Source organism: Onychostoma macrolepis, chromosome 03, assembly GCF_012432095.1.
Source record: "Onychostoma macrolepis isolate SWU-2019 chromosome 03, ASM1243209v1, whole genome shotgun sequence".
NCBI lineage: Eukaryota > Metazoa > Chordata > Actinopteri > Cypriniformes > Cyprinidae > Onychostoma > Onychostoma macrolepis.
In genome coordinates this window covers 48,838,276-48,859,757 of record NC_081157.1, presented here as the reverse complement: position 1 = coordinate 48,859,757, position 21,482 = coordinate 48,838,276, and the positions used below count along the sequence as shown (strand labels likewise).

The 21,482-nt window shown below is 36.7% G+C and overlaps 1 long non-coding RNA gene across 1 annotated transcript; it reads left to right on the top strand.

The window, feature by feature from the left end:
* Positions 1-9,070: 9,070 nt before the first annotated feature.
* On the top strand, positions 9,071-13,308 carry LOC131537124 (uncharacterized). Its single transcript, XR_009270165.1, has 4 exons — positions 9,071-9,219; positions 9,322-9,394; positions 11,354-11,388; positions 12,760-13,308. It is a non-coding gene; the product is annotated as an uncharacterized LOC131537124 (long non-coding RNA).
* The last annotated feature ends 8,174 nt before the right edge of the window (positions 13,309-21,482 follow it).

The window sequence follows — 21,482 nt, the reverse complement described above, 5'->3', positions numbered from 1 at the left end:
GAAGAGAACAGCAGATCTACAATGGAGGCTTATTCACGGGGCAATAGCTACAGACAGACATGTGGCGCACCTGAACTCAGCAGTGGGTGGTGAATGTAGATTTTGTGGAAAACAAGAAGATTTAGAACATTTGTTTTTAAAATGTGGAAGATTACAAGATCTTTTTAATTTTCTTAAGGATTTGTTTAAAAAATTTGATGAGGAGTTTTCAGATAAAATATTTATTAGGGGCATTAAGTATAGGTATTCAATGAGAAGGATGACATGTTTATTAAATTATTTGTTGGGAACAGCTAAATTAGCAATATGGAAAACGAGAAAGAATAAAGGAAAACAACTTGGGACTATTGATGGACATGATGTTTAGAAAATTAGTTGGTGGAAGAATCAAAATTGAATTTGCCTATTATAAACTTGTTAATAATGAATTGTTTTTTTTGTGATATCTGGTGTTTTAAAGACATCTTATGAGTGGTTTTTGAGGGTCAGTTGTTTTTGAATGTTTGAGTATTTTATGAGAATTACTATTGTTGTGAATTTGTATGAGAGGTAATTTGTAATAAAATAAAAAGTGTTTTGATCCTCTCTCTCTCTCTCTCTCTCTCTCTCTCTCTCTCCGTGTGCCATAGACTGTAAAAAAGATGGAGGATGCACCTTCACTCTCTTCCACTGAAGAGAAGTGAAGCTGCCAGTGTCCCAATAGAGCGCTGACATCTTGCAATGATACGGGACTAGAGTCTTCATAATAGATCACATAACTAACTAAAACCCGAATTCCTTCATTATAAGATTGTAAGATTAGTATTTGATGCCATTTCTAGTGGTCTTATTCAACTTTTGTCTGGCAATACTTCTTCTGAGTTCATCCTCTTAGATATATATATATATATATATATATATATATATATATATATATATGTATATATGTATATACATATGTACAGTGGGTAAAATAAGTATTGAAAATTGAAGGGTCAAATGACCCAATATATGTACAATTCCCAGATCAATTCTCAATTGGGAACAGTAACGATGAAACAGGTAAACTAGAAATTTATTTTGATTAACTACTTGTGCAAGGAATCCAAAAAAGACTGGAGCTGCGAAGTTAAAAGAAAGAAAGAAGATGGACCGAAGGAGACAGAAGCAGAATGGAGTTGGAAAATTAGAAGATCATCTTTAAAATAAAGGAATAATCAAATTACTTAGAAAACAGGAGGATATAAATAAGAAAATGATGAGATTGCTAAAGGAAATTATTATTTTGAGCAATTTTCATTTTGAGTTAGTGTAATAAATCAGCTCAAAAGGGAAATGTCTATAAATAATTACAATTAATTATGATTAATTACAATTATTTATATCGGCTGACAGTAATAACTGTAGCATAATTAAATTGCCATCAACTGATCTGTTCGTCCAGCAAACATTCAGTACAAGTTCATATCAACTCTAAGAAAGGATATTTCCTTGGCCACAGAAAATACTTTCCTATTAATGCATTAAAGCATGTAGCGAGGATCAAAATCGTAAAGAGACATTAATTTGCAAGGCAGAACCAGAAACTCATGAAATTTGTGCACACAACTTTTATTAATTAAACGCAAACACACATAACTAACCTAAACCAACAAACGAATAAACATACACTCACGCGTACATACAAAGGGGAGCTAAAGTGGATGAATGAAGCCATTAGAGAAACCAGAGAATGCAGTTATGGACAGAGTCAGTTAACCGCCTGAGTAAAACCATCAGCGCCGTTTATAACGGGGTCTATAACTTATACTAAACCTCTGTTTAGTTTAGTTAAATGTACGATACTTGCATTGCCTTTGTTTGTTGAACGAGTGTCCGGATGCAGTCTCGGATGAAAGTTCTGATGGTTTTAAGATTTGGTGGTGTTGGAGTTCTTCAAGTTCTTCAGGGTTTGAAGGGTGATGAACTCCAAAAGATGTTATTCTGGCTCAGTGGTAATTGGGAGTTTCTTCCCAGGTAGAAAGGGAAAAAGAGCTAAGAAAGAGATCTGCTGAGATCCGAGGATCCTTGGATGAATGGAAAGTCAAGGCCGCAAGGCCTGGCGCAAAACTTAAGGATCACTGAGGAGCTCACATCCTTCTCATCCTCTTAGGATCTAACAGAACCGCAGAATGGGGGGCGGGTCACTGATGTGAGAGCTTTATCTGATATAGAGGTCACACCTCTGGGGAGTCAAAGAGCCAGTGGTGACTTGAACTTTTGGAGGGAAAGTTTACGACTCTTTGTCTCCAAGCATGGTAATTTGCATATGAACTGGATTGGAAGTTGATATACAAACTATATACAAACTATTAAAGATTCTTAGAACACTAGTATGTTGCATAAGTATCAACATATAATATATACTCTCAATTAGATCATCCGAAGACGAATTGATAGAGACCAAACATGGTATAAGTGAGGTAATATTAACTAGTGATCGATCATAAGCATGCATAAAACAGGATACAATACACAAGAACATATACAAGAACAGTAATAATATACACAATGACCTGAAGGATATGTGTGTTCATTCAAAGAAAGGTTTTCCTATGAATTAATTAGAGAAGAGTCCATTTTCCTAAGGGGAAATGAAGTGAGTGTTTCTCTGCCCACATTCTTTTGGGCAGTAAAACTAGTGTTATCAGGTTGGTTGCCATGGAACCAGGGGCCTGGAGTCATCCACAGACATACCGGCACCCAGTATGTGTATTGGGTGAGGGGTCTGTGATTATTTGTTAATCTAATAACTAATTTGATTTGTTAAATCAAATGAAAAATTGTTTGTCTGATTGGTCCAAATGCTACGTTAGAATCGTTAACAGACGATCTAAGAACTACAGGCTTCTGCTCTAGCATCCAAAAAGTCTTAGATGCAGTTTGAGCGTGCATCCTGTCAGAAATAAGAACAGGTGTTGTTCAACTTATAGTTAGCAACGGTTAAAACTGCCATGTACAGTCATGGCCAAAAATATCGGCACCCTTGGTAAATACGATCAAAGAAGGCTGTGAAAATGTATCTGCATTGTTAATCCTTTTGAGTTTTTATTAAAAAAATTCACAAAAATCTAACCTTTCATTGGATAATAAGAATTTAAAATGGGGGGAAATATCATTATGAAATAAATGTTTTTCTCTAATATACATTGGCCACAATTAACGGCACCCTTTTATTCAATAATTTTTGAAACCTCCATTTGCCAGTTTAACAGCTCTAAATTTTCTCCTATAATGCCTGATGAGGTCAGAGAACACCTGACAAGAGATCAGAGACCAGACCTTCATCCAGAATCACTCCAGACCCTTTAGATTCCCAGCTCCATGTTGGTGCTTCTTCTCTTCAGTTCACTCATTTTCTATAGGGTTCAGGTCAAAGGTGTCAGGGGTCCGGGTAATGTGTTTCTCCCTCTCACCACCAGAGGTCGCCATCTTCCATCCTCCCGGGCTCCTTTACCTTAACTTCACACACCTGTTCACCCACTCACACATACACAGCTGTTGCCCATCCGGATGACTATTTATACTCCTTCCCCACGTCTCTCTGGGCTGGATTATTAGTTGTTTATATGTGGATTGATGCAAGCACTACGTTGCCATTTGTGGCATGTTTCTGTTTCTGTTTTGATCCTGTTTTCAGATTCTGATATCTGTGTTTGTTTCCGTTTTGATTTCTACTTTGTCTGCCTTTAAGTTAATAAAGACCTGCATTTGGACCCAGATCCCTGTTTACACGGTGTGTTCCCTTACTGCGCCGTGACAAAAGGACTGGAATGGCCATAGCAGAAGCTTGTTTTTGTGATCAGTGACCCATTTTTGTGTTTTTGAGGTTTGTGTTTGGATTATTGTCCGGTTGGAAGATCCAAACATGGCCCATTATAAGATTTCTAACAGAATCGGTCACTTGTTGATTTTTTATGATAGAATCCATGATGCCGTGTGTCTGAACAAGATGTCCAGGACCTACACCAGAAATATAGGCCCACAACATCAAAAATACAGCAGTGTATTTCATTGTACACATGGGGTACTTTTTATCCCTGTGGTCACCAAACCCATCTTGAGTGTTTGCTGCTAAAAAGTTCATTTTTTTGTTTCATCTGACCATAGAAGCCAGTCCCATTTGAAGTTCCAGTCGTGTCTGATAACTGAATATGCTGGAGTTTGTTTTTGGATGAGCGAGGAGAATTTTTCTTGAAACCCTCCCGAACTACATGTGATAATGTAGCTGCTGTTTGACAATTTTTATTAAGGTTTTCTGACCCCGAGACTCAACTATTTTCTGAAATTCTCCAGCTGTGGTCCTTGAAGAGTCTTTATACACTCAAACTCTCCTTCTCACCATGCATTAGGATGATATAGACACACGTCCTCTTCCAGGTAGTTTTGTAACATTTTATGTTGATTGGAAATTCTTAATTATTGCCCTGATGGTGGAAATGGGAATTTTCTCTGCTCTAGCTCTTTTCTTAAAGCCACTTCACTAATTTGTGAAGTTCAATTATCTTTGCTGCAAATCAGAAATATATTCTTTGGTTTTCTCATTGTGATGGATGATTAGGGAATTTGGGCTTTGTTTTCCCTCCTGTTTATAGTTAGCAACGGTTAAAACTGCCATGTACAGTCATGGCCAAAAATATCGGCACCCTTGGTAAATACGATCAAAGAAGGCTGTGAAAATGTATCTGCATTGTTAATCCTTTTGAGTTTTTATTAAAAATTCACAAAAATCTAACCTTTCATTGGATAATAAGAATTTAAAATGGAAATATCATTATGAAATAAATGTTTTCTCTAATATACATTGGCCACAATTAACGGCACCCTTTTATTCAATAATTTTGAAACCTCCATTTGCCAGTTTAACAGCTCTAAATTTTCTCCTATAATGCCTGATGAGGTCAGAGAACACCTGACAAGAGATCAGAGACCAGACCTTCATCCAGAATCACTCCAGACCCTTTAGATTCCCAGCTCCATGTTGGTGCTTCTTCTCTTCAGTTCACTCATTTTCTATAGGGTTCAGGTCAAAGGTGTCAGGGGTCCGGGTAATGTGTTTCTCCCTCTCACCACCAGAGGTCGCCATCTTCCATCCTCCGGGCTCCTTTACCTTAACTTCACACACCTGTTCACCCACTCACACATACACAGCTGTTGCCCATCCGGATGACTATTTATACTCCTTCCCCACGTCTCTCTGGGCTGGATTATTAGTTGTTTATATGTGGATTGATGCAAGCACTACGTTGCCATTTGTGGCATGTTTCTGTTTCTGTTTTGATCCTGTTTTCAGATTCTGATATCTGTGTTTGTTTCCGTTTGATTTCTACTTTGTCTGCCTTTAAGTTAATAAAGACCTGCATTTGGACCCAGATCCCTGTTTACACGGTGTGTTCCCTTACTGCGCCGTGACAAAAGGACTGGAATGGCCATAGCAGAAGCTTGTTTTTGTGATCAGTGACCCATTTTTGTGTTTTTGAGGTTTGTGTTTGGATTATTGTCCGGTTGGAAGATCCAAACATGGCCCATTATAAGATTTCTAACAGAATCGGTCACTTGTTGATTTTTATGATAGAATCCATGATGCCGTGTGTCTGAACAAGATGTCCAGGACCTACACCAGAAATATAGGCCCACAACATCAAAAATACAGCAGTGTATTTCATTGTACACATGGGGTACTTTTTATCCCTGTGGTCACCAAACCCATCTTGAGTGTTTGCTGCTAAAAAGTTCATTTTTTTGTTTCATCTGACCATAGAAGCCAGTCCCATTTGAAGTTCCAGTCGTGTCTGATAACTGAATATGCTGGAGTTTGTTTTTGGATGAGCGAGGAGAATTTTTCTTGAAACCCTCCCGAACTACATGTGATAATGTAGCTGCTGTTTGACAATTTTTATTAAGGTTTTCTGACCCCGAGACTCAACTATTTTCTGAAATTCTCCAGCTGTGGTCCTTGAAGAGTCTTTATACACTCAAACTCTCCTTCTCACCATGCATTAGGATGATATAGACACACGTCCTCTTCCAGGTAGTTTTGTAACATTTTATGTTGATTGGAAATTCTTAATTATTGCCCTGATGGTGGAAATGGGAATTTTCTCTGCTCTAGCTCTTTTCTTAAAGCCACTTCACTAATTTGTGAAGTTCAATTATCTTTTGCTGCAAATCAGAAATATATTCTTTGGTTTTTCTCATTGTGATGGATGATTAGGGGAATTTGGGCTTTGTTTTCCCTCCTGTTTATATTTCTGTGAAACAGGAAGCCATGGCTGGATAATTTCATGTTCATAATGACCCTGGAGAGCTCAAAATTTTGAATATGAATGGGAATATACTTCAGAGATATTTTACTCATGAGAATTTCTAGGGGTACCAATAATTGTGGCCAATGTGTATGAGAGAAAAAAAAATCATAAAAAATAAATGAATAAACAAATAAATAAATAAATAAAAATTAATACATTGATATTAAAGCAGCATATTAGAATGATTTCTAAAGGATCATGTGACACTGAAGACTGGAGTAATGATGATGAAAATTCAGCTTTGCATCACAGAAATATATGATATTTTAAAGTATATTAAAATAGAAAAACATACTTATAAATTGTAATAATTTCACAATATCAGTTTTTTCTGTATTTTTGATCAAATAAATGCAGGCTTGATGAGCATAAGACACTTTCATAATGCTGCATAATTATACACGGAATTATACACAGAAATAACACACGTCACCATTTTGCCAGCCTACACTTCACATAATAGGCCTGTAGGTGGCACTTGGGCTTCATTAACCCCTGCTCTGACCGTGTCTTCTCCCTCACACAAGCGAGCACACACACACACACACACACACACACACACACACACGACGCTACGCTGTGACTCTCTCTCCCTGCTGAAAAAAAACAATAGAACCCTGCCCAAAACACAATAATCGTAGTTCTATACTGCCACCTCTTGGCGCAGTTGTGTAACTTGAGAACAACTCTATCGAGATCAGAGAAAAAATAAGTCGTGATAACGACAAAACAACTTTTGTTATGTCGAGATAACGAGAAAAATAAGTCGTGATCACGAGAAAACAACTTTTGTTATGTCGTGATCACGAGAAATTTAAGTCGTGATAACGACAAAACAACTTTTGTTATGTCGAGATAACGAGAAAAATAAGTCGTGATCACGAGAAAACAACTTTTGTTATGTCGTGATCACGAGAAATTTAAGTCGTGATAACGACAAAACAACTTTTGTTATGTCGAGATAACGAGAAAAATAAGTCGTGATCACGAGAAAACAACCCAGACAGCAGTTGACTCTGTGCCGGATCCGTTTTCAAACCGGCAAATCCGTATTACAGTCACATCCGTTTCAGTGCTGTAACACGGATCCAGCCCGGGCCCGGTTTCAGTGGTGGGAACTACTGTCGCAGAGCAGATCCGGGCCACGTCCGAAACGAGCGCGTGTTCAGAACAGAAGACGTCAAAGATATTTGCTTAGATCAAAGCAATAAATTGTATTTTGAAGTAAATTAACCCTTTAAGCGCCAAAGTCGCAAAATTGCGACAAGACGTCATACTTCATTAAACAGATTGTAGTTCCTAATATGGTGTAGTATCTCATTTGTATTCCCTACCACTAGATGGCAGACATGTAGTACTTCGATTCTAGACCAAAATTGTTCGAGGAAATAGCAGAGCAAGTGAGCTATCGTGTCATTGATGCGGAAGCAGTTCAGTTCTTAGCGTCTGAGTAAATTGTGAGATTTGTGAGAGAAAATCGCCAAATGGCTAATAAAAAGTTGTACCGTGAGGACGTGTTGCAAATGTTATTCGCCTATTCTGACTCTGAAGGGGAATATTTGCCTTTGGAAATGACGATCGGCCATCTAATGATCGCGCATCTCCTGGTACATCTTCACATGCGCAATGGCACCGCCGTAAATGGCGAGAGTGTTCACAAAGCACCATCAAGTGATAATTTCGAGCCTTGCCCAACGGGGATGAGGGTGGCAGGGGTGGACGTGGTCTTAGTGTCCATAGGAGAGGCATCGCGTTGCTGATGGTCGGCCAGATTGCGTCTTTTTTTCTGATCGCGCTCAAAGGGCCGCCGGCAGACAGTACAGGTGCAGTCAGTGAGGGGCAGGTCTGTGCGCTGTGCCATGCAATGAGAGGTACATACTCTCAAGAACTATAAACTGTCACCTAGAAACCTGATTGGGCAGATAGCTGGTCAACTGATAAAAAAAAAATAGGTACATGTATTTTACTATGGCACAGTAATATAGTAATAATTTACTACTTTCTCCTGTTTTACTGTTGATTTCCTCTTTTCATGATCATTTGGAATGAGGATAAAAAGACAAAAAAAAAAAAAAAACATGCAAATAAGTTCAAACATCCATTCAATATCTATTATTTCCTGAATATTACTGATGAACTGATCAAAAAGTAGGCTACTGTTCACATGCGTTTTACACATAGTATAGTAATATAGTAATAATTTTGTACTTTCTCCTGTTTTATTGTTGGTTTCCTCTTTTCCTGATCATGTGGAATGAGGATAAAAAGACAAAAAAAAATCTAAAAAAAACATGCAAATAAGTTCAAATATCAATTCAATATCTACTATTTCCTGAATATTATGAAATTCAAGAGGACCGCCCCCTGATGACATCATAATATGCTAATTAGATGAGTATATTTACACCCCACATAAACTTTAGGTCATGCCCAACATTTTTCTAATTTACAGTAGATCTCTATCTTTAAACCCTTTCAAGCTACAAGCTTTTGAAATCTTGATGTCAAAATCCACCATTTTTTCAAAAAAACCCTGGCGCCTAAAGGGTTAAAATAGAAAACCATTATTTTAAATTGTAATACTGCTAAATATTACATTTTTTTTCTGTATTTTTGATCAAATAAATGCTAGCTTGATTAGCATTTTGCGGAAAGAGTAAAAAAAATGTGTTGTAATATACTGTTTCAATATCTTAGAGAAACCAATTTAAGTGGAAGGATATAGTTTTTTTTAAACAATGCTTACACACAACATTCTGGTCCACACTCATACCAGATGGTGGCGGTAATGCACCAAAAAGTTGTTTGCCAACCGCCAATAAACCTTAATAGAAGAAGAAGACATCAAGAAGAGCGAGGCAGACGGACTGCACGCTGTTAAAACTTCACCGAGGTATGTCACACCGTGTTATCACACTGTTCTACTAACAAATTCATTTCTTCTTATGTTGTGTACACGATAACTTAAAGGTTTGGTGTTTTTATTGCTCCTTAGATCGGTGTTGGACCGGCGAACACTTTAGGCCTATTATCAGAGGACTTGCTAACATGAAGAAAACGGTCCAGAGGTCTGTAATTATACGTAATTAACGAATTTTAACTTAATTACTTAATTTAAACTATAGTAATTTTGACTGCTTCCATTAAAATTTAATGTTTAAGATTGCTGCCTGTCATGGTGGGCTAGCAGTGTTAATGTTTAAGTACTAACCCTCAAGGCTGCATGCATTTATTTGATCAAAAATAAAATTAAAAAAGTAATATTGTGAAATATCATTTGAATATATTTTAAAATGTAATTTATTCCTGTGAATTTTCAGCATCATTACTGCAGTTTTCAGTGCACGATCGTTCAGAAATCATTCTAACATGCTGATTTAGTGCTGGATTTATATTGGTGCTCAGTTATCAGTAATGATTCTTATTATTATTATTAGATGTAAAAAAAATAAAAAAATAAAAAGTTTTTGCTGCTTAACATTTTCTGGAAACATTTTTATGATTCTTTGATGAATAGACAGTTCAAAAGAACATCATTTATTTGAAATATATATTTTTGCTTCATTATAAATTTTTACTTTTATCAATTTAATGCCTATTTGCTAAATAAAAACAGTCATTTCTATTAAATAACACACACCAAACATGTGAATGGTTGTATATCATGGTTTCTGCATATATTAAGGAGCATAACTGTTTTTCCAACATGATCTCACAGAATTCGTGTAATGTTCACGGACTTAATTAACCTCCGAATCTGTGGTGGCATCACGGAATCGCCGAAAATTCCGTGATGGGCTCACAGAAAAATCCGTGATGGGCTCACAGAAGTGATACCAATGTAAGTCAGTGACAGGCATCAGCCGTGCTCCACTCACGGATCCACTGGTTCAACACTTTCAATATGCCGACGCGATAATTTATCGTCACCATAATTGTTCAGAACTGGGTAGGTTTAGGGTAAGGGTGGGGTCAGATACTCCAGTGAAAGTATAACTGCATCGGAGTCACTCTTTTTACGTGGTCCGATGCAGCTCTGGTGTTGAACCAGTGAATCCGTGCATGGACCACGGCTGATGCCTTCTGTGAGCCCATCACGGAATTTTCGGCGATTCCGTGATGCCACCACAGATTCGGAGGTTAATTAAGTCCGTGAACATTACACGGAATTCTGTGAGATCAGGTTGGTTTTTCAACTGATAATAATCAGAAATGTTTCTTGAGCAGCAAATAATAATATTAGAATGATTTCTGAAGGATCATGTGACACTGAAGACGAGTAATGATGCTGAAAATACAGCTTTGATCACAGGAATAAATTACGTTTTACAATATATTCATAAAAAAACATTTTAACTGATAATTACTTTTAAAATTGTAATTAAAATATAATTTATTTCTGTGATGGCAAAGCTGAATAAATAAATGCTTTTCTTTTAACTTTTATTCATCAATAAATCCTGAAAAAACTATCACAGATTCCCAAAAAATTAAGCAACACAACTGTTTCCAACATCGATAACAACGGAGTATCAAATTAGTATATTATAATGATTTCTGAAGGATCATGTGGCACTGAAGACGAGTAATGATGCTGAAAATTCAGCTTTGATCACAGAAATAAATTATATTTTGAAGTGTATTAAAATAGAAAACCATTTTATTTCATTATTTTTAATACTTCACAATATTTTTTTTTCTGTATTTTTGATCAAATAAATGCTGGCTTGAGGAGCATAAGAGACTTGTTTCAAGAACATTAAAAACAGTAATGTGTCCAAACTTTTGACGAGCCCGGTCCCCTTGAATAAGCAGGCAGAACGCTTTCAAGCACACTGAATGATAGAAACAGAGGGGCACTGAGGAGATATACATGTATTACATTATATTGTTTGGTATGGTTTTTATTTATAAAATCTTTGCCAAAATATGCTTTTATTTCTGTTAACGGTATGGTCCATGTTAATTGGGTAAATGAACTGAGAAATTGTCCAGCAACACTATATAACGATCTGTTTCAATTTCAGGTTCCACCTGAGAGCCGGGACTGTCGAATAGTAAGGTGAGTCCATTTTTTTTGTTTGTTTGTTTTTTTAGTTTTCAGTGGAGTTTGAGTTATTCAAGCTATTTGAATGCCACAATTTATAATTGAGTATTGATAATAATGAGTGCCTGATAATGTTACAACTTGTGCTGTTCAAAACATACTGTTTGTTAGGGCCGATTGAGGCTTGCAGCTTTCTGGAGAAATGCTCCTTCAAATAACCTCACACCCAGCATCCTGAACAATATTCCTGTTATAACAGTCATAGTCCTCTAGCAATGCTATAGTCTGTGTGTCATTTGGGTACAAACCCTTTTTCATCTCAAGTCGGTGATTAAAGGAAGTGTGTATGACACTGATGTCACATGCACTAATTTCCACAGTGGAGCATGTTAATAAACTCTGACTCTTATGTGTAAGGCTTAAACATTGCCTTCCTTGCTTTGTAATACTAAATGAAACAAATACATTCATAACATATCTGTGTAATATGCAATTAGTTGTGTATTTTTTAATATATAAAACAGGTGGCACAGTTTCCCCTTGCTTTTCTTCTGTTATATCAGTTATTATACTTTACACCTATGGACAGTAAGCAGAATGAACATTATCTTTGTTACACACAAAGCAGGACAAAATTACTTGATTACAGGAAAATTAAAAAATGCTAACCATGGATAACATTGATGATGTGGAAAAGAACTGGAAGTGAAAAATGCTTACTGATGCTCCAGAAGGAAACACAATACATTAAGGGGGTGAAAACTTTTAAACAGAATGAAGGTGTACATTTTTCTTATTTTGCCTAAATATTTTTTTCATTTAGTACTGCCCTTCAGAAGCTACAGAAGATACTTCCCAGACAGCAAGCAGTGTCGGCCCAGATCCGGCCCACATGTGGCCCGCATTGATTTCATGTGATTTTGAGATCCATCTTTTCACACTGTCACTGCTGGAAAGTGTTCAAATACACAAAAATGTTGGAAAAGCACAGCATTTGTGGGAGCTGAAGGATTTTTCTGAAGAACAGCAGACAGTTTAACTGTTCAGAACAAACAGGGGACTCATGAACCACTATCACTAAACAAAAACACACAGCTGTGGATCATTCAGGGAACAACACAGTATTAAGAATCAAGTGGATGTAAACAACGGGGTCATTTTTATAAATTCAACATTTTTTTTCTCTTGTGGACACTATATGTAAATATCTTATCCCACTTATTTTGGTAAAATAATTAACATTTTGCAGATTCTGCAAGGTGTATGTAAACTTCTGACCTTATGTGTGTGTTTGTGTATATATGTACTGTATGTGTGTGTGTGTATAATATATTTAATATTAATATTTTAATATTAAAAAGATATTTAATCTTTTTTTTTTTTTAGAGACAACGAAAAGGGGGGAACTGTCTTTAAGCTGTGGAGTCAGATGGAGGGCTCGCATTTACCTCAAAAACAGCATTGCAGAAGACTCGAACAACTAGAACCAACTCAAGCACACAATGGTGACACACATTTGTAAGACCTTTCCCTGTGATATCAAATTTCCCTTTGGTAATTATTCAGATTCTTCTCATTCTCATTGTGTAGCACTGTTTTAAGCTTAGTGAATATTATGTACAGTAAGCACTAGAAGTAGAGACTTGTACTACTTGGGGTAGTTTTAAATTAACTTTAATTTTGCTTTTGATGCAAAAATTATCAAAAGAAAAGATGTAGTGTAGTAAAAGATGTTTTGTGTAGTAATTCAATTGTTTTAATATGAATATTGTTTTAGTAGTGTTCAGGACAGTAATTGTCTGTACATCTAAATCAGTTCTTTAAACTTTTTGTTGTCTAAGACCTTGATATTATACCTTAAGGGAAAAAGAAAGATATTTAATTATGTATTATGTACCCAGACAGCAAGGAGTGTCGGCCCAGATCCAGCCCACATCTGGCCCGTGTGAAATCCATGCTGGCCAGTTGTGGGCGGATCTGGGCCGACACTCCTTGCTGTCTGGGTAAGATGCTTGTAATCATTGCTTTTAAAGGTATTTATCATTTCTACTTAAATAGTCATTATCTACTTGTATGATTTGTATTATCTGGGAACTGTACAAATACTGTGGCATATGGACATTACTCTTTTTATTTGTAACTTTTAAATGCAATACTCTTTTAAATGCATTTTCTGTAAAGCTGCATTGGAATATGTATTGTGAAAAGCACTGTACAAATAAACAAATTGTGTTTGAATTCTAGATATGTATACAACTTATTTGTGTGTGTGTATAAAGGCCTATATATAATACACAAAATGAGCTGGCCCAGATCCGGCATGGTACTGGACCAGATCCTGCCCACATTTGGGCCAAATCACCATAAAGGAATCCGCATCTGGTCTGGAGCTGGCCCAGTTCTGGCCCAGATCCGGAAAAAACGGATCCATGCCGGTATTGGCCCGTTGTGCCAAAAGACACCGGCCCAAGTCCGTTATGCGGATCTGGGCCAGAACGTCCGATGGGTCTGGACCAGATCTGGCCCAAATGATTTTTGCTATCTGGGAATTCGTTATGTCGTGATCACGAGAAAACAAGACGGGAAAAAAATTCTAATGCATGGCCGCTTAGAACTTCCGTAGGTTTGGGTGTTTTATATATTTATATATAAGACATTTACAGAGGTTTAATGATTATGGGAAACCAGTTAAAAATATTCAAGGTTCAAAAAAAGTTAACCTCAATCAACAGCATTTATTATAAAATTTCACAATGTCACATTAATTAATACCACAAATAATTTTTGTTAGGTTTTATGCACCTTGATAAAACCTCTCGTTATAATCATTGAAGCAGTGCAAACTGTAAAATGAATCTCTTGTATGCTGCATTGTTGTTTATGATGAAAATGCAGAATTCAGAGCGCAAAATTAAAAACTCTGGCGCGATGACTAATCTAAACGCTGATTGGCCACTACATTCATAAACTCAACATGAACATGTGTGATTGGTTTTAAGGCTTAGCAACATAAGCAGTAATGCCGCAATCAACATTACTCATTTTTAAATTTAATCGTCGACAGCCATAATAAATTTGGTGGTACACAGCCTGAAAGCCCATATTTCAGAACTTAACTTATGTCAGAAAGCAAATTCAGAATTATGTCATTCAAAATTAGTGCTATATCGGCTGGAAATTTATTTTTCCCTCAGGGGAAAAAATGGCGGCTACAGCCACAAAATACAGCAGGAAAGCCTAAAATAAACAAAATTTGGCTATATGACTTGATAAATGTCAGGCAAAAACAACATTACATGTCAGAGTCAACAAAAATGACCTCAATTTTAAACCTCAGAGACATTTACGTTATTAACTGTTAAGCCCCCCCCTGTTGTTGTTTCCGTTTAAATTATGCGATTCTGCCGCAAGCGGGTTCGTTACTAAGCAGCATGGATGCGCGCGCACATGGAGTGTAAACTGGAAGAGAAAGATCTGATGAATGCTGTAGGTAACTCCTTCATTTATTTTTTCGATTTTAAGATTCCTCTACGAAATCACTTGCCTGTGAAAAGATAGTGAGAGCTGATGTTGGGGAATATAGCCAAATTCGCGCTAAATTATTACTGATGCAGTCAAAAAAATAAAATAAAAACCTCTCCAACTGCTTTGCAACCAGAAGCTTTAACTTAGCTTTGGCTTCCTGAAAGGAAAGTACTAGAGATGTTATAACAGTTGGTGAATCTGATAAAAGACAGACAAATTCATCCAAATAAAATAAATTGTTTTACATATTTAAAAAAGGATCAAAAATACAAAGAAATTTGGCCCCAAACATGCCAACTGAACAGCAGTGCTCAGTGTACATACTGTACACACACAGTAGGATTACAGAACTTGTCCTGAACATGTATGCCAAGCTCTCTCTCTCTCTCTGTGTGTGTGTGTGTGTGTGTGTGTGTGTGTGAGAGAGAGAGAGAGAACGAACGAACAAACACATTTCAGCTTATGATTTTATTTTTTTCTGTTGTGTTTGTTGCACATCTTCATGACAGGGGTAGGGGGCTCCCATATAAAGCACTGAGGCTTCCCCAAATTCAAATTTAGATGCGGTGTGTTTTCCATGGTGGGTTTGAACAAAACTAGAAGCAGTTTGGCTCTGGATGGAACGCTATTATCATGACAGTGCTTTATGTGGGAGTCCTCTACCCCTGTCATCAGGCATCAAAATGTGCAATAAACATTTACAACAGAAAAAAAGAAATGTGTTCTCTCTCTCTCTCTCTCTCTCTCTCTCACACACACACACACAGTTTGACATACATGCTCAGGGTAAGTACTGTAATGTATGTGTGTACAGTATGTACATTGAGTACTGCTGTTCAGTTGGCTCGTTTGAGGCAAAATTTATTTTTATTTTTGATACATTTGTATTTTTAAATACATAAATCTTTTTATTTTATTAGAATGAATTTGTCTTTCATCAGATTTACCAAATGTTATAACTTCTATTTGAGCTGGTCAATTACGAACAATAGGTAAAATTGAACTGCTAGCAAAAACTTGGGTGCTGCAAATATTTGAGTTGCTCCTCCCCTTTGACTTGCCCCTCCCCTTTGAGTGACTCCTCCCCTTTGTGTGGCCCCTCCCCTAATCTCACTCCAAACTTTCGCTATAACTTGAGAGCCCTGAAACTGTAAAAACAAAGTTTCCTATGCTTAAACACATATTAACAAAGACATGTTTAGAAAATCTGCATGTACCTGCACATTTTTTTGCTCCCGATCCACATCCTTGATTTGCTGAAACGATTGAGGTGATTGCCCATTTTCAGCCCATGCCCACATAGATCCCATGAAGGTCCCATATGTTCAAACCTATATGGGACCCAGATTGTGAAACACACATGGGACCCACATAAATTGCCCATTTTCAGCCCATGCCCACATGGAACCCATGCTGCCCGGGTATAACCCATATGGGGCCCACATATCAATGTTGGCTGGGATATATGCATGTGCTTATTTATCAGAATACTCGCAAGCACAGGTTACAGTTTTATTTATTTTTATTTTTTTAACTCAGATTTCAAACTCACATTCACACCTCAGATAAATCCATGCTAACGGTCTTTGGTGAAAAAATAAATAAATAAAAACTCGGTTTCTCACCCGAACACTGCATGCAACCAAAACTAAACTAAAGCTGGATCGCAATTTGTCTCAAGCTATTCATAACTGCAATCAAAAGTTTCTGAAAGCTAGAGTAATTCGTGTTTCAAGCTGAAAAATTAATTTGTTTCACATAATTCCCAAAAGGATAAAGGAGAATAGTCTAATAGTGGGTTGAGCACGTGCGTCGCAATTACACACGAGAAATGCCTTTATAAAAATGTGGACACATTTTAGAACTCGTGCAAATAAATGTAACTAACATTCATGAAAAAACACACAATGAATGATCCATGTACACGCCGCGGCTATTAACGATGAACTTGGAGAAACACAAAGTGTTAGATTAGACTGGCTCCACTCCTATTGTAAAAAAAAAAAAAAAAACAGATTAAGTTACATTTTCAGAGAGATATGTTGCGATTAAAATGCCAGATATGTTAACAATTTGGACTGGACAGAAATGTACCTCCTATTCACTTCGACTGCCACTCCCGACAGTAATTTACAGGAACTATAACACAATAATCCACAGAGAAATCCACGAACAGCTTTTCAAATCCAGCCGCTGCTTTCAAACCAGAGCCATAACAGGCTTTTCCTCCTGCTGATCAGTCCACTTGTCCTATAGTCTCCGATTTGATAAATAAATTTAAAAAAAGCAAACAACAAAAATAAAGAACAATCCATTCAAGTCCATAAAAAAGTTTGTATGACCTTCTTCGGCGCACAGCTCTGAGTTGACTTGAGAGCATAAATACATTATTCACCCTCTAGTGTTGTGAAAGAACATTACAAACAAACAAAAAATGGCTCCTACAGTGAGCAACCTCTTATTAAATTGACAGTCTTGTGTGAAAGCTGTGAAAATGACCAATAAACAACCTGGAAAGAAAAAAAAAAAACCTACATACATAAATCATAGTTCACTTACCCAGAGTGTGGAGCAGAGAGGGGCCTGAGACAGTAGTGCTTCACCAGATTTGGCATAAATGTGGGGGAATGGTGCTCATTTGGCTCCCCTTATCCTGCACAGGTGCCTCGACAATGGTCAAAACTTCATACAAAACTTTACAAAGTAATTCTAACATGCACATCCATGCATGGTGTTGGGTACACTGTAAAAAGTAATACCTAGATCTAACTTATAAAAAGTGGGGCAAGTGGCTGCATTGGATGTTTTAAGTTGAATCAACTTGCAGCCTTTTTTAAGTATAATAAACACTGAAAATATAATTAATACTAACTCAACAAAATCAAGTTGAGTTAAGTAATAGTACACTGTAAAAAGTGATCCACTATATTTACTCAATAAAATTGAGTGATACACTATATTTACTCAATAAAATTGTGTCAACAGATTACAAGTAAAATTAAGTAAAATTTAAACAAAAATATTGATTTCACTGGTCCAAAAAAAAAAAAAAACCTCTATGCTAATGAATAGTATGCATGTCAGGCCAGTAGTTGGCGATGGAGAAACACTGCGCAAAAATGTAATACGCATGCACATGACGTCACCTTTTTCACAAATTCATGTTTTTGTTGTTCACATGGAGATGATACAGGCATTGTGTTCAAAAGCTTGTGTTTCCAGGCCCCAAAAACAGTTATTGAAGACACCTGATGTTAACAAACAGAATAACTGAAGGAGAAAATCTGAATTTTTAGGTTACCATTACGGTGGTCAATGTTTGCTTTAGTTGGGCTCTTGACCCTTGATTCTTTAACATTAGATTTTGTTTGGCTGCTGTTGCAGAGTTGAACAACAGTTAGACAAGCCAAATGAAAAGTTGGTTTGGTGGTGTTGATTATGTATTTTCATCATCATTTGACCTGAATCTCTGAACTCTTTTAGAGCTTAAGAGAGAATTAGATTCACTTTGATTACAGTAGTCCTGTAATTCTACAGTATAAGATAATCCAAAGGGCTTCTTAAAATTGTTCTGATCCAAAAAAAAAAAAGTTATTTTAGGCACACTCTGACATCAAGAATCAGAGTATGAATCTCAACAACGGTGATAAACAGCATATTCAGATAAACAGATAAACTCTGAACGTCACAAAACAAACTACTAAAAATGCTATTGATGAGTTTTGATTGGTGGCACCCAGAATGCACTGCAAAATTTGATGGTCACCATTGTTGAGGTTCTCACGCTGATACTTGATGTCTGTGTGCCTAGATGAAAGCTTTTTTTTATTATTATTTTTAATATTTGATCAGGAGAGCTTTTAAAAATCTGTTTATGCTGAAAATTCCAGATATTACACTGTACAATCACAGGATGGCAGAAATCGATATGGTAAATCCAACTCAGAGATTCAGGTCAGATGATGATGTCAAAACATAACCAACACCACCCGATCACCTTTTCTCTTGGCTTGTCTTAGCTGTTGTCTAACTCAGTTACAGCAGCCAAACAATAACTAATGTTAAAGAGTCAAGGGTCAAGAGCCCAACTAAAGCAAACATTGACCACCGTGATGGTGACCCAATGGTAAAACATGATTTTCTCCTTCAGTGATTCTGTGTTAACATCAGGTGTCTTCAATAATTCAGTTTTGGGGCCTGGAAACACAAGCTTTTGAACAAGATGCCTGTATCATCTCCATGTAAACAACAAAAACATGAATTTGTGAAAAAGGTGACATCATGTGCATGCATATTACGTTTTTGCGCAGTGGTTCTTGATCGCCAACTACTGGCCTGACATGCATAACATAGTATCATTAGCATAGTGTTTTTTGTCCAATGAAACCAATATTTTTGTTTAAATTGTACTTAATTTTTTTGTGCTATTTTACTCATTTTGAATGGTTAATTTGTAATCATCTCATTTGATTAATTCTAATAAATTTTTATGTGTTGAATTTAATTAATAATATTGCTTGTAATCTATTGACACAATTTTATTGAGTAAATATAGTGTATCACTCAATTTTATTGAGTAAATATAGTGGATCACTTTTTACAGTGTAGCTCTTTGAAATAAGTTTTTCTTTTTTATTTAAAATATTTCTGTAATCAGTAAGTATTAATCAGTAAGACTCCCTTTGTGCTGATTTAATGACAAACTTCACATTTAAAGGTGGGGTAAGCGATTTCTGGTAGCCAATGTTGATATTTCAAATCATCAAAACAAAAATGCCCCAAAAGGGTCTCGCCCCTATTTTGGTAGCTCCGCCCCACACATACGTACGCAAACCAGGCAACTATAGTTCTGTGAAACAAAGCAAAACCAATGTTACTCACTGATCGAGAAGAAACAAAGCAACCTTGAGTTCTATCCAGCGCTGAAAAGCTGATCCGATATTTACAGATATTTATCTACAGGGCTCGCAAAATCGCTAGTGCGACGTCCCGGGCTATTGTGTTTTCCAGTCGGGCTACCAAAATGTATCACCGCCTGCCCGACGGGCTCCTTAAACACAGATCTCCCGCGGGTCCTTAAAAACTCTGAAAGGGAGTTGTATCAAAATTAAGGCCATCAAAAGTTTTAAATACGTTAAATGGTATAAGAAATGTCTTGATTATAATTTCAAGAGGTCTTACAGTTGGGGACGGAAAGACATGAGTCGCGATATGGATGGATTAAACTTCAAAAGGCAATGATGTCATTGAATAAATAATGAGCGCTGCACGTTTCAAGTCAAAACGCGGCACGGATGTCTTTATGTGAATGTATCTGAAGGTAACCGACTGTCCTCAGAAACGTGTTGTTGGCATTTTAATTTAATTTAACCTATAATTCCTGATAAAGCAGCGTTTATGAGCGCAGAGCTGCTTTGTGTACAGCGTTTCCGGGGAAACCGCAGTATTTCAGCGCTCCTAAAGCGCCACCTCGTGGCAGAGAATGAATTTGCATTTCCAATAAGCCTTTCTTGCTGTTTATGGTCAGATCAATGCAAATATCAACTCATGTTTGTACGCAGCAAACACATAGAGTTGTAAATGAGAAAGAAGTTGATGTGCCTTCTAAAAATCTAAACAATTAAGACAGTAATATTTATACGTTTTAAATTAACATAATTTATATGCTTGATTGATCCCTTTTCATAAAAACAGTCTATAGCCTGAAACGCTGTTTTTTGTTTTTGTGAAAACCTGTATCTGAACTGTAAATCATGTAATTTTATGGCTCAAAACTGTATGTTACCATAGACATTGTCCAACCCCGCTCATTCTGTGTTCATTTTACTCATGCAGCTCTTAAAATGGGTCATAAATTGCCTTAAATTTATTTTTAAAAATTCTGCAGATACCCTGTAAATAGTGAAATAAAATGCCTTCCTTCATATTTGTTGATATTTGTGTATTGAAAATATTTTTGATTGACATTTAAACTCCTATCTGATTTTCTATATTTACATTTTTTTTTTTTAATTATAAAATAAAATATTAATTTTTTAATTCGGGCTAGTTAAATTAATTTTCGGGCTACCAAAATCTGAAGAGTACCTGCCTGAAGGGCTACCAGGGATTTTGAAATTTTGCGAGCCCTGATCTACCAGTGTAGACAGACTTTAGCTGGTGCGGCGCGGCGCAACATGACAACTGTCACGTCCGGTGTAGACACAGTGTATAAGCCTTCTTTTGTTCCGCAGACGTTTTCCTCTTTTGTTTTTTATCTGCCATCTCTATCTTTCTGTAATCGCTCGGCTCGGCTAATGTCCGTCCTGTGCACTGAGCACTCTCTCCTCGAATCGTGAATAGACACGCCCCTTTCTGCTGATTGGCTACAAGTTTGTTTTGGTACTCGGCCCTGACTCGTTTTCTAAAGTGTTTTTGAAAAAATGCACACCTCACCTATAAGAAGACAGAAATTAGTTATTAAATGTTATTACTCCATCATCTGAGTGGACACTGAAGCTGATCATCAGTCTTCTTGCAATGTTTGGCTATCTGTATATGCTCGACACACACGCATGCAGAGGACAGAATAATGCACATTCTTT